This window comes from Pseudophryne corroboree, unplaced genomic scaffold, assembly GCF_028390025.1.
Source record: "Pseudophryne corroboree isolate aPseCor3 unplaced genomic scaffold, aPseCor3.hap2 scaffold_579, whole genome shotgun sequence".
Classification (NCBI taxonomy): Eukaryota; Metazoa; Chordata; class Amphibia; order Anura; family Myobatrachidae; genus Pseudophryne; species Pseudophryne corroboree.
In genome coordinates, this window is record NW_026970178.1 from 365,001 (window position 1) to 378,591 (window position 13,591).

A 13,591-nucleotide genomic window follows, 5' to 3' on the forward strand; every position below is an offset into this window, starting at 1 on the left:
TGTATACAAAGACATTGGAAGAAGTAGCTGAGCTCAGCCAGGGAAGGGCCCCAAAGACACGGCATGGCTCCACAATCTTGTCCTTGTCTTTATGATTGCTTAAACACACAAAAAAACATTATAATGAATATTATTGTAGATATAGTTAAGTCAAGCAATAGTTTTCAATATTTTAAATATATGTTTTTGTTTTCAAAAGATAGTTCCGAAACGCGTTGGGACTCATGTAACATAAAGCAATACTCTCCCCAACCCAGGAGTGGACAGATTGTGTATCTGGCCGGCACCCAAGCCCCGATTGGGCGTCTTCATTGCAATGTGGCAGGAGGCACAAGGAAGACCCCGAATTGCCTTTTCAACAAACCATTAAGTCCTAATTAATTTTAGTGCTCATTTACAGGAGCCTTGAGTACTTAGCTGCCTTTACTGTCAGGGTCATCGTTGTACTGTTGGCTACTGCTGGTGCTCTGAATATATGCATCACCGGTTCTGTTACTGGGGGATTCTCTAGGGATGCAGTCAAGATGCTGGCTGTCCGGATCTCGGCAGTCAGAATCCCGACACTGGATCAAAATGTTGCCGGAACCCATTTTATGAGCGCTATTTAATTCTATTCACCCCCTTCCACACCCATTCTGTTTTTGCTGACGGGCGTAGTATAATCATTTCAGCTCGCTACCCCGCGGTATCAAAGGCACCCAATCCGTTACGCAGCTAAACCTGATTACTATGGGCGCGATATGCTTGATAACAGGGATCACTTTAGAAAGTAGATTGGGCATGATCTTTCATTTGAATACCGCCTTTGGGGGTCATTCGGAGTTGATTGCTCGCTGCCGTTTTTCGCAGAGCAGTGATCAGTTAAAAAAACCGGCAAATATGCGCATGCACCGCAATGCGCACGCGCGACGTACAGGTACATCGAGCATCGTGGTTTTGCACAGGTTCTAGCGAAACTTTCAGTCGCACTGGCGGTCGCAAGGAGATTGACAGGAAGAGGGAGTTTCTGGGTGTCAACCGACCGTTTTCTGGGAGTGTTTGGAAAAACGCAGGCGTGGCCGGGTGTTTGCTGGGCGGGTGTCTGACGTCATTACCGTGTCACTCGTCGCAGCAATCATCGCACAGGATAAGTAACTACAGGGCTGGTCTTGTTTTGCACAAAATGATTTTGCAGGCGCTCTGCTGCACAAGCGTTCGCACTCCTGCAAAGCGAAAATACACTCCCCCGTGGGCGGCGACTATGCGTTTGCACGGCTGCTAAAAACTGCTAGCAAGCGAACAACTCGGAATGACCCTCTTTGTGTCCACCCGGATCCAGAACCTTTCCCCACTGTCACCGCACTCCCATCACTCCTTCTTCCCCCACCATTTTCTCAAGTCTCCTTCCCTATCATCACAACCCCATCTTTCCTGTTCGCTCATTGGGGGTAATTCCAAGTTGATCGCAGCAGGAAATTTTTTAGCAGTTGGGCAAAACCATGTGCACTGCAGGGGAGGCAGATATAACATTTGCAGAGAGAGTTAGATTTGGTTGGGTTATATTGTTTCTGTGCAGGGTAAATACTGGCTGCTTTATTTTTACACTGCAATTTAGATTGCAGATTGAACTCACCACACCCAAATCTCTCTCTCTCTCTGCACATGTTACATCTGCCTCCCCTGCAGTGCACATGGTTTTGCCCAGCTGCTAAAAAATTTCCTGCTGCGATCAACTTGGAATTACCCCCATTGTCTTTCCTTCTTATGTATGTCAGCTATGTATACTACTACGAAACACTGGTCAGTTCTGTGTATACTACCACGTTTATGATCGCGTCCAACCCTCTGATCATTCTGAACCTTCAGCCCTGCTCACAGCGGTCCTGGTAGTTTACACTATCCAATGTCCACATTGATCTGGATATCGAAACTCTTTAGCACAATTTCCCCCATCTTCCTTTTGTGAATTTTCTAGGGCTTTTAATGCTGCTTACTGTATGGCATCATTAAATAACTTTTATTAGAACCTTATCTGGTACCATGTTTGCATGTATTATATCAGAGGTTCTCAAACTCGGTCCTCGGGGGCCCACACAGTGCATGTTTTGCAGGTCTCCTCACAGAATCGCAAGTGAAATAATGAGCTCCACCTGTGGACCTTTTAAAATGTGTCAGTGAGTAATTAATACACCTGTGCACCTGCTGGGTTACCTGCAAAACATGCACTGTGTGTGCCCCCGAGGACCGAGTTTGAGAACCACTGCATTATATCATTCACGCGTACTGATTCTGGGCCAGCAGTACATTAGTGACATATACACTAGGTGTAGTAGGTGCAGCGCTGGAAAGTTGTCCTTCTTGTCTATGTATTGGGTCCCTCTCAGCAACTCCCAGGCACACTTGACTATGGGGGTCATTCCGACCCGCTCGCACGCAGCGGTTCTTCGCTGCAATGTGAACGGGTCGGGACTGCGGCAGCGCGGTGCCCGCAATGCGCACGCGCGTCTTTGCCTGGCGACGGTCATCGCCGGGCAGCGACGCTGCCAGTGCTGAAAGTGATCGCAGCGGCGATAAAAAGAAGACTGACGCCGGGGAGGCGTTCCGGGGCGTGGAGATCTGAACGCAGGCGTTTGGAGGGCGGATGTCTGATGTCAATCCCGTCGCTGGATCCATCGCACAGGGTAAGTAAGTCTGACCCTGGTCTTGTTTTGCAGGAAACTTTTTTAGCATAGCAGGGCTACACAAGCGATCACAGCCCTGCTATGCTAAAATACACTCCCGCATAGGCGGCGTCAAGTTGATCGCACGAGCAGCAAAAAGTTGCTACGTGCGATCAACTCGGAATGAGGGCCTATTTTTAGGTGTATTCTTGTTTGTGCATCTCTGATTAATGTATACTTTGGACTTGGTGCCAGGGCATAGCAAGGTTCCTGTAATCAGAGTATCTAACTTCATGTACATGGATGTAAGTAGTAAAATGATATAAGCTAGGGCTAAAATTGTGCGCATAAGCTGAATTATTGTAAAAAACAAAAAAATTGTGCTTTGCTATGACTGAGCCTAAGGGGAGATGTATCACGCCATCTAAAGAGTGAGGAAGCGGAGAAGCTGCCCACAGCAATCAGTCAGCTTATTGTTCATGTTTATCAAGTACGTTCTATAACATGATAAGTAGAAGTTGGTTGGTTGCTATGGGCAACTTCACCACTCTTTGGAAGGCTTGATACCCCCCTACCCCAAATGTACAGTCATTTGGCAATAGGAAGCCCTGCCTGGTAATGCAAGTGAGCTGTGCCTAACCCTGCTGTTGGATTGTTCTTATGTTTCTGAGTTTTCAGCAGGCGATTTCAGGCAGAAGCCCTTTAAGTACTAGGATTTGTAGAACCTTAGTACCATAGGGTTTGTTTGTTTTTTAAACTGGGCAAATTGTATTTTTTGAGCGGATTTACCCTTTCACCCTACATAATAAAAAGCCAATGCTGCTCCTCATCTATATGGGGGGGTTTCAAGCGTATTGCGTGCCAGGGGGCACTAGATGGCACCCGACGGAGCAATTCAAGTGTACATCGGTTTGGCTGTCTTTATAGCCTTAACGCTATAAATGAATGAAAAGGTCTTACTGTAAAGCATAGGCTTATACCATCGTCATTCATTGGAACGTCACCTAGATGACCAGTAATATTCTGCCGCTGTTACACTAGATCACAAAGACCTGAAGCTAGGCACACGTTGGTGTTTCCACACTCTGCCCATAGAAACTCCTCATTTTTCGCAGTGTGCTACCTGCATGAGAAGGGTTAATGTCAAGTTGTCCGCTTTATTCAGTAGCCTGGAGTTTGAGTGAAACTGTATCCCACACTTAGTCTGCATGTCTCTAACGCCTTGTCATTCCTTCCCAGGGTAGGGAACCTTCCCTATGACCCATTTGATGTTTGCAACTGTAGCAATGTCATTCAAACCCTGAAAAAAGCCTTTGTGCCTCAATCACATATTAGGCCCTGCACAGCAGCTATGTGTTATATAGTCTGCAGATTGTGACCCCATTTACCACTTATGAGTGGAAACTGTGAAAGGGGTAGTTGAGGGTGCACTTTGTTCATATGGACATGGAGACGGTAACCGGCGTAACTTGGTTATGTGAAACTGCTGGGGGAGAACAGCTTACTCCAATATGTCAGCAACTTGGCTTTACGGCGGTGACCTGGCGCTCTGGCTGTTACGTAAAAGGGGAATAATTTCCCCAATCGCCAAAACTGGTTGTAGCTATAAATGGCAGCCTATCCAGAAATACAGTACTCATTTAAACAACCCTGGCAGAAGTAATCTGGGCATGTAGGGCTGTGCTGCAAATTACACTGTTCCTGAGATCAGATAGTCGCCACCCAGGGAGAGTGAAAATTAGCCCCGTGCAAGTGTGCGATTGCATGTGTACGGTGTGCGAAAATTCCCGTCAGTCAGCGGACAGCTGCAAAACCATTCGCATCACACTCACCATCTAATGTTTTTCCCATTCTGTGCAGTGTGTGTATAGCTCAATACTTACTCCTACAGTGCAAAGAAATCAGACTGATCGGTGCCGGAGCTGACGTCACACACCCTCCCTGAAAATGCTTGGGAATGCCTGCGTTTTTCCAGACACTCCCAGAAAACGTCCAGTTACCACCCACAAACGTCCTCTTCCTGTCAGTCAGCCTGAGATCGGCTGTGTGATCGAAATTTTGACACCATCCTGTCGCTGTTTGGCAACGCGCCTGCGCATTGCGGTGCATACGCATGCACAGTAGTTCGTTAATCACCCGCTGTGCGAAAACGCACAGCAGCGATCAGGTCATACTGTAAGTAGTCCACATCGCACAATGGGGGTCATTCCGAGTTGATCGTAGCTGTGCTAAATTTAGCACAGCTACGATCATCTTTCCTGACATGCGGAGGGACGCCCAGCACAGGGCTAGTCCGCCCTGCATATCAGTCCGGCCCCCCTCACAGAAGTGCAAAGGCATCGCACAGTGGCGATGCCTTTGCACTTCAGGAGTAACTCACGACCAGCGCAGCTTTAGCGTGCCAGCCACTCCCCCGTTTCTCCAGCCACTCTTGCGTTTTTACCTGGCACGCCTGCGTTTTTTAGCACACTCACGGAAAACGCTCAGTTACCACCCAGAAACGCCCCTTTCCTGTCAATCACACTCCGATCACTCGAGCGATGAAAAAACGTCGCTCGAGCCTGTGTAAATCTACAAAGTTTTGTGTGAAAGTACTTAGCGCATGCGCGCTGCGTACCATGCGCATGCGCATTTTTGTCATTTTTTCACTTGATCGCTGCACTGCGAAAATCGGCAGCGAGCGAAAACTCGGAATGACTACCATTGTGTGTAGAATTTTGAGGGGAAAAAATTAATTTATTCCATTTTGTAATATGGCTGTAACATAACAAAATGTGGAAAAAGTGAAGCGCTGTGAATACTTTCCGGATACACTGTATGAGCAAATGGTAGCAGAGAGGAGCGGGAATAATGATGTTTGAGTTGTTGTCGTGTGCTTTCTGCTCAGGCACACACCATCTGCAAAGAAAACTAAAGTCTGTGACTGTGTGGGCCTATCAAAATGCTTTATATAGAAAATAAATACAAAATAAATTAAAAAAGCTTTGTCTGTACTACACAAGCAATCAGGCCTACCTCACATCAACATTTTGCTCATTCATTCTCCATTGCCTGAAGAAGAGGCTGGATGCTGTGAAACGCGTAGCAAGCAGGGTGATAGAGAGCTCTGTATGTTATTTTATGCTTTATTTTCAGGTTTATCAATTATAAATAAAATAAATACATTATTTTGTGATGCTTTGCTTATTCTTCCACATTTTATGTATTTTTAATTGCAAAAAAGTATTTTGAATTTCTAATGTTTATCCATGATGTGAGTATTATGCTGTGTTTATTAATGAAGCATTTAGTTTTATGCTACTTGTTCCTGGATCACATCCAGTGTGCAGCTCACGTTATTAGTCAGTATAACAGTTTGTACCTAGATGTAGTGGTAAGTTGGATAAACTTATTGGACAGATTTGTTGCACTTATGGTTCTCCATTATAGAGCGTAAGGGATAGTCCACTCACAACTATTTAATATATGCCACTCTAGGCTATCATCAGTGGTCTAAACTTCCATTTCAGAAACCGGAAATTAAATAATTTTTTTCCCAGTGGAATGATTTTTTTTGTCCCAGTTCCCAGCAGCGTATGTAATGTGTTTTAAGTGATCAAAACTTTTGTTTTCTTTCTTTTTGCCCTGCATGGGTTCCAATTGACACCCAACCACAACCTGCAGATTTCAGAACTAACTGGCTGATTCTGCTACTGTGAACGTGTGTTAATTAGTGTCCCCCCCCCCCCCCCCCCTGGGTTTGTGGAGGGCAGGGCGCTGAAGTGCCGGTGAAGCATGAAAAGGTGGCACAATTGGCCAGGGAGGGGGTGCGGCAGACCGGCGCCACCTACAAAAGGTGCTGGGCTTCCCCCAAGCTCTCCTTTTAATGAGCAAAATATCTATTCACGCGGCGGAGGCAGGCTGTTTTAGCAGGGTGCATTTTGCCCTTTAAAAATCGGGTAGGGCGCTGTGCTAAAACAGCCTAGTGTGACGACTATTAATGTTATCCTGTTCAAATAGACGCCTGCTGCTGGCTTCTGTGATCCGCTGGGCGCAGCGTCAAATCATCTGCATAAGCATCGGGCATCTGAGTAACTCCCAGGATGGCAGGTGTTTTCACGCTGCTGGGCCTAGAAATCAGTGTTAGAAGGTGCAGACCCTGGCTTCAGCACGCCTACAAAACGAGGGTGACACCCCTGTTTTGTCAAAACGCTCACTGTCGTCACTTTCATGCGACCCACAAATGGTGACCTGCAGCGGCTTGGGGGCACTGAGTGTGATCTCGCACACATAGATCCGCGCATTGCGCACATCTCTCAAGATCGGCGTTATATGCAAACCATCAGGAACGCAAGTCTGATCTGCACTGCTGAAGACTCAATCAATTTATCGCCAGCTGATAAGCCTCTTTGCAAGTCGTGGCTTTTTTTATCAGGGGAAATAGCAATTTGTCCGTTCGTGATGCATTTTCCATTTCATTGACACATATCCTTTTGGCTGTAAGTTTTAAACCGCCTTGAAACACTAGATTTACTGACAACAGTCAGCAGACATGGGTGGTCATTCCGAGTTGTTCGCTCGGTAATTTTCTTCGCATCGCTGCGATTTTCCGCTAATTGCGCATGCGCAATGTTCGCACTGCGACTGCGCCAAGTAAATTTGCTAAGAAGTTTGGTATTTTACTCACGGCATAACAAGGTTTTTTCTTCGTTCTGGTGATCGTAATGTGATTGACAGGAAGTGGGTGTTTCTGGGCGGAAACTGGCCGTTTTATGGGAGTGTGTGAAAAAACGCTGCTGTTTCTGGGAAAAACGCGGGAGTGGCTGGAGAAACGGAGGTGTCTGGGCGAACGCTGGGTGTGTTTGTGACGTCAAACCAGGAACGAAACTGACTGAACTGATCGCAGTGGCAGAGTAAGTGTCGAGCTATCAGAAACTGCAAAGAAATTTCTATTCGCAATTTTGAGAATCTTTCGTTTGCAATTTTGCTAAGCTAAGATACACTCCCAGAGGGCGGCGGCTTAGCGTGTGCAATGCTGCTAAAAGCAGCTTGCGAGCGAACAACTCGGAATGAGGGCCATTGATGTGTGCTTTACAAAGAAGCATGATTGTAGCGGGCAGTCCAAGCTGGACAAAACGTAAAAACGCATGTGGCTGAGAAATTACCTAGCACAAACACTGAATAATTAGGAAAACGTTGACTAGTCTGAATGATTTCATCTTGGTTCCTGGTGTTGCATGTCTTGGGGAGGATTGGGATGTGGACAGAGTCATGGCAGCTGTTGCATCTGATGCTGGTGGTGGTAGTGTAAAGGATGTCCTTGTGGGAAACATTTAGAAGCAATGCAGTGCTGCAAAATATTCACTCATCACTGCCAATAGTTATAGTGGTGTAACTTAGTGACACTCAGATGATACTTCATACCTCGAAGCTAGATGAAACCTAGAATCCGGGGAGTAGATTTAAATCCAATTAAGATAGTTACTAGCAATTTGTGTCCACTTCCACCTCTTACTCTTGTAGCTGCTCTGCATGGGACTGATCTGATGCCACTGTCCTTTTAGGGACACAGCAATTTGCTAAGTCCGAGGCTGCCACCTACAGGAAGTCTCTCACAAAGTAGACGTGATTCCACACCAGTATTCTGAAGGTTCCAAGAGATAATTCATAATAATAATAATACTACAGTACCAGTATAACATCTAATATACACGTATGATTCGTGTTGTAATTAAAGGGTCTGGTGGTGCACCCAGAGTCAGAAACAAACTAGGAAAAGAGGAAAATACAGAAGACTCTTGTGTGGGTGCACTCTTTTTTTATGTATATGTTAATATGAAGATATTAAGACATAACTTTTATTTTTAATTATTCTAAGAAAAAATCCACACTTGTGTTATCCACCACAATTAATTTTGTATTGCTACATACAATTATGATTCAGCCCACCAGCTTCTCTGAAAGATGCCATATCTGTTGATGTGACTGATCAAACTGTACAGGTTGGGGTGTGTATAGGCCACAACCAGTGTTACAATCTTTAAAGAAAATTGGAAATGTTCTGGTTAGTCTATATTGGTAGACTCCAGGAGGGATGTAGACACTATTGCTCTACATCCTGTTCCTATCCAACCAGCACAAGCTCTGCATGTATTAATAGGACCTCAGAGGGTCAATGTACCAAGATGTTAGGAGGAGTATAGATCCTTATTGGTATTGGACCAATTGAATCTATGACATATCAAAAGAGACGGTACGGAAGGTGAGCAAAAGAAATGATTGAAGGAGAAAGTGGTGATCCTGCTGTTGGTTTAGAGTCGAGAAGGTCACGAATTACAACACCGGGTATTCTCTGGGGGTCACCCTCACAGATACTGACCCAGCCCACCACCGTTTTGCTTCCAAGATCGGACGAGATCGGGCTCTGTCAGTGGGGTATGGTAGTAATTTCTCGGGCCTCCTTGTGGCCGACTCACCAATGAGAGTGCACCTGAATTGAGGGAGGGGAAAAAAGGTTTAGGGTGAGGGAGACAGAAATAATTGGCGGATCTGCTGTCTATGTTAGGCACAGGATAAACCTGTGGATCATGGATGAGAGTCCGCAGATGTATAAGGAGGAAAGGGAGGAAAGGAACAAAGAGAGAGAGGGGGAAGAGAGAAGAGGAGACTGAGTGAAAAGATGATGACAGATATCCTCTGGTATCAAATACAGAATTATCAAAATTGTCAGCAACTAGGTATAGGTCAGATTGACTGGCAATACATTCCGTGGTCACTTTGATTCAGAACAATATATAGATATCAAATTGGTATCACAACCAGAATGTCATCAAAAAAATATATATGAATAAGAATAATTTGAACATAGGCCAGATTAACTGGCAATACTGTGTATATTCCGTGATCACTCTGTTTGGAAAAATAAGTATTTGTATTCTCCTAAGTGCTATTATTCTATATAGACCAGCATAAACATAACAGTAATATTGTTGGTAATTCTGTTGAGTATAGTGGTTTTGATGCTGGGATTTAAAGAGAGCAAAAAGTAATAATGCCGAAGAAAAGAAGGAAAAACAACATTTTTAGAAGAAAAAAAACAGAAAAAAAGAAATATTGAGAATTTCCTTTAAATGGTTATTCTGGGTATGACAATCATAGTCCAGATCCTTGGACTGCCCTGCTCAGGGCCAAGAATAAAATATATATAAAAGGTAATAAAAATAACAAATCATCACGTATTGCTGAATTGCTGTGTAGGTATAGAAATTCCCAGAAAATTGATAGAAAAAGTGTACCGGTCCCTGCCCAGGTCCCTGGGTCAGTTACTAAATAACAGGATGCAATATGTACTCCTCAGGTCCTTAGTTCATGTTGAAATTATTCATACAGGAATACTGGAATAGGTCATGCTGGAACTAGGATAGGACATGCTGGACCCCCGTATTCCAGCATGTCCTATCCTAGTTCCAGCATGACCTATTCCAGTATTCCTGTATGAATAATTTCAACATGAACTAAGGACCTGAGGAGTACATATTGCATCCTGTTATTTAGTAACTGACCCAGGGACCTGGGCAGGGACCGGTACACTTTTTCTATCAATTTTCTGGGAATTTCTATACCTACACAGCAATTCAGCAATACGTGATGATTTGTTATTGTTATTACCTTTTATATATATTTTTTTTCTTGGCCCTGAGCAGGGCAGTCCAGGGATCTGGACTATGATTGTCATACCCAGAATAACCATTTAAAGGAAATTCTCAATATTTCTTTTTTTCTGTTTTTTTCTTCTAAAAATGTTGTTTTTCCTTCTTTTCTTCGGCATTATTACTTTTTGCTTTCTTTAAATCCCAGCATCAAAACCACTATACTCAACAGAATTACCAACAATATTACTGTTATGTGTATGCTGGTCTATATAGAATAATAGCACTGAGGAGAATATAAATACTTATTTTTCCAAACAGAGTGATCACGGAATATACACAGTATTGCCAGTTAATCTGGCCTATGTTTAATTATTCTTATTCATATATAATTTTTGATGACATTCTGGTTGTGATACCAATTTGATATCTATATATTGTTCTGAATCAAAGTGACCACGGAATGTATTGCCAGTCAATCTGACCTATACCTAGTTGCTGACAATTTTGATAATTCTGTATTTGATACCAGAGGATATCTGTCATCATCTTTTCACTCAGTCTCCTCTTCTCTCTTCCCCCTCTCTCTCTTTGTTCCTTTCCTCCCTTTCCTCCTTATACATCTGCGGACTCTCATCCATGATCCACAGGTTTATCCTGTGCCTAACATAGACAGCAGATCCGCCCATTATTTCTGTCTCCCTCACCCTAAACCTTTTTTCCCCTCCCTCAATTCAGGTGCACTCTCATTGGTGAGTTGGCCACAAGGAGGCCCGAGAAATTACTACCATACCCCACTGACAGAGCCCGATCTCGTCCGATCTTGGAAGCAAAACGGTGGTGGGCTGGGTCAGTATCTGTGAGGGTGACCCCCAGAGAATACCCGGTGTTGTAATTCGTGACCTTCTCGACTCTAAACCAACAGCAGGATCACCACTTTCTCCTTCAATCATTTCTTTTGCTCACCTTCCGTACCGTCTCTTTTGATATGTCATAGATTCAATTGGTCCAATACCAATAAGGATCTATACTCCTCCTAACATCTTGGTACATTGACCCTCTGAGGTCCTATTAATACAAGCAGAGCTTGTGCTGGTTGGATAGGAACAGGATGTAGAGCAATAGTGTCTACATCCCTCCTGGAGTCTACCAATATAGACTAACCAGAACATTTCCAATTTTCTTTAAAGATTGTAACACTGGTTGTGGCCTATACACACCCCAACCTGTACAGTTTGATCAGTCACATCAACAGATATGGCATCTTTCAGAGAAGCTGGTGGGCTGAATCATAATTGTATGTAGCAATACAGAATTAATTGTGGTGGATAACACAAGTGTGGATTTTTTCTTAGAATAATTAAAAATAAAAGTTATGTCTTAATATCTTCATATTAACATATACATAAAAAAAGAGTGCACCCACACAAGAGTCTTCTGTATTTTCCTCTTTACCTACAGGAAGTCATCAGAGAACATTAAGTGTGTGTGTGGGAAGGACTCAAGTGTCACAGTAAAGTTGCTTCACTTACCTGTTTCCCGATGTATGGTGTGTATATCAGGCAACAGGTAAGAGAAGCAACTTTACCGTGACACATTTTTATGCCATAACACAGTGTTTGGTTGGGGGCCATTTACTGTTAAGTAGTTTTTTTGTTTTGTGTTTGTAATAAACGAGCCATTCGGTGCAAATATATATGTTTTATATAATGTACTCCATGCTACACATTAAGGATATTAGTTATTCGTGTATGCAAAAGTCCTTGACTCACAGATCCACCGAGGCATAGACGGTACACAGAGGGCACTGTGGCATAGACAGTACGCAGAGGGCACCCTGGCATAGACGGTACACAGAGGGCACTGTGGCATAGACAGTACACAGAGGGCACTGTGGCATAGATGGTACACAGAGGGCACTGTGGCATAGACGGTATACACAGGGCACTGTGGAATAGACAGTACACAGAGGGCACCCTGGCATAGACGGTACACAGAGGGCACTATGGCATAGACTGTACACAGAGGGCACTGTGGCATAGACGTTACACAGAGGGCACTGTGGCATAGATGGTACACAGAGGGCACCCTGACATAGACGGTACACAAAGGGCACTGTGGCATAGACAGTACACAGGGCATCCTGGCATAGATGGTACATAAAGGGCACCCTGGCATAGACGGTACACAGAGGGCACTGTGGCATAGACGGTACACAGAGGGCACTGTGGCATAGACAGTACACAGAGGGCACTGTGGCATAGATGGTACACAGAGGGCACTGTGGCATAGACAGTACACAGAGGGCACTGTGGCATAGATGGTACACAGAGGGCACTGTGGCATAGATGGTACACAGAGGGCACTGTGGCATAGACGGTACACAGGGCACTGTGGCATAGATGGTACACAGAGGGCACTGTGGCATAGATGGTACACAGAGGGCACCCTGACATAGACGGTACACAGAGGGCACTGTGGCATAGACAGTACACAGGGCACCCTGGCATAGACGGTACATAAAGGGCACCCTGGCATAGACGGTACACAGAGGGCACTGTGGCATAGACGGTACACAGAGGGCACTGTGGCATAGACAGGACACAGAGGGCACTGTGGCATAGATGGTACACAGAGGGCACTGTGGCATAGACGGTACACAGAGGGCACTGTGGCATAGATGGTACACAGAGGGCACTGTGGCATAGACAGTACACAGAGGGCACTGTGGCATAGACGGTACACAGGGCACTGTGGCATAGACGGTACACAGAGGGCACTGTGGCATAGATGGTACACAGAGGGCACTGTGGCATAGATGGTACACAGAGGGCACCCTGACATAGACGGTACACAGAGGGCACTGTGGCATAGACAGTACACAGGGCACCCTGGCATAGACGGTACATAAAGGGCACCCTGGCATAGACGGTACACAGAGGGCACTGTGGCATAGACGGTACACAGAGGGCACTGTGGCATAGACAGGACACAGAGGGCACTGTGGCATAGATGGTACACAGAGGGCACTGGCATAGATGGTACACAGAGGGCACTGTGGCATAGATGGTACACAGAGGGCACTGTGGCATAGACAGTACACAGAGGGCACTGTGGCATAGACGGTACACAGGGCACTGTGGCATAGACGGTACACAGAGGGCACTGTGGCATAGACGGTACACAGAGGGCACTATGGCATAGACGGTACACAAAGGGCACTGTGGCATAGACAGTACAAAGGGCACCCTGGCATAGATGGTACATAAAGGGCACCCTGGCATAGACGGTACACAGAGGGCACTGTGGCATAGACGGTACACA

At 45.1% G+C, this 13,591-nt stretch overlaps 2 pseudogenes; one reads left to right on the forward strand and one right to left on the reverse strand.

The window, feature by feature from the left end:
- Window positions 1-8,948: 8,948 nt before the first annotated feature.
- Window positions 8,949-9,067, reverse strand: LOC135034143 (5S ribosomal RNA; annotated as a pseudogene).
- Window positions 9,068-11,046: 1,979 nt separating this feature from the next.
- Window positions 11,047-11,165, forward strand: LOC135034152 (5S ribosomal RNA; annotated as a pseudogene).
- Window positions 11,166-13,591: the final 2,426 nt, after the last annotated feature.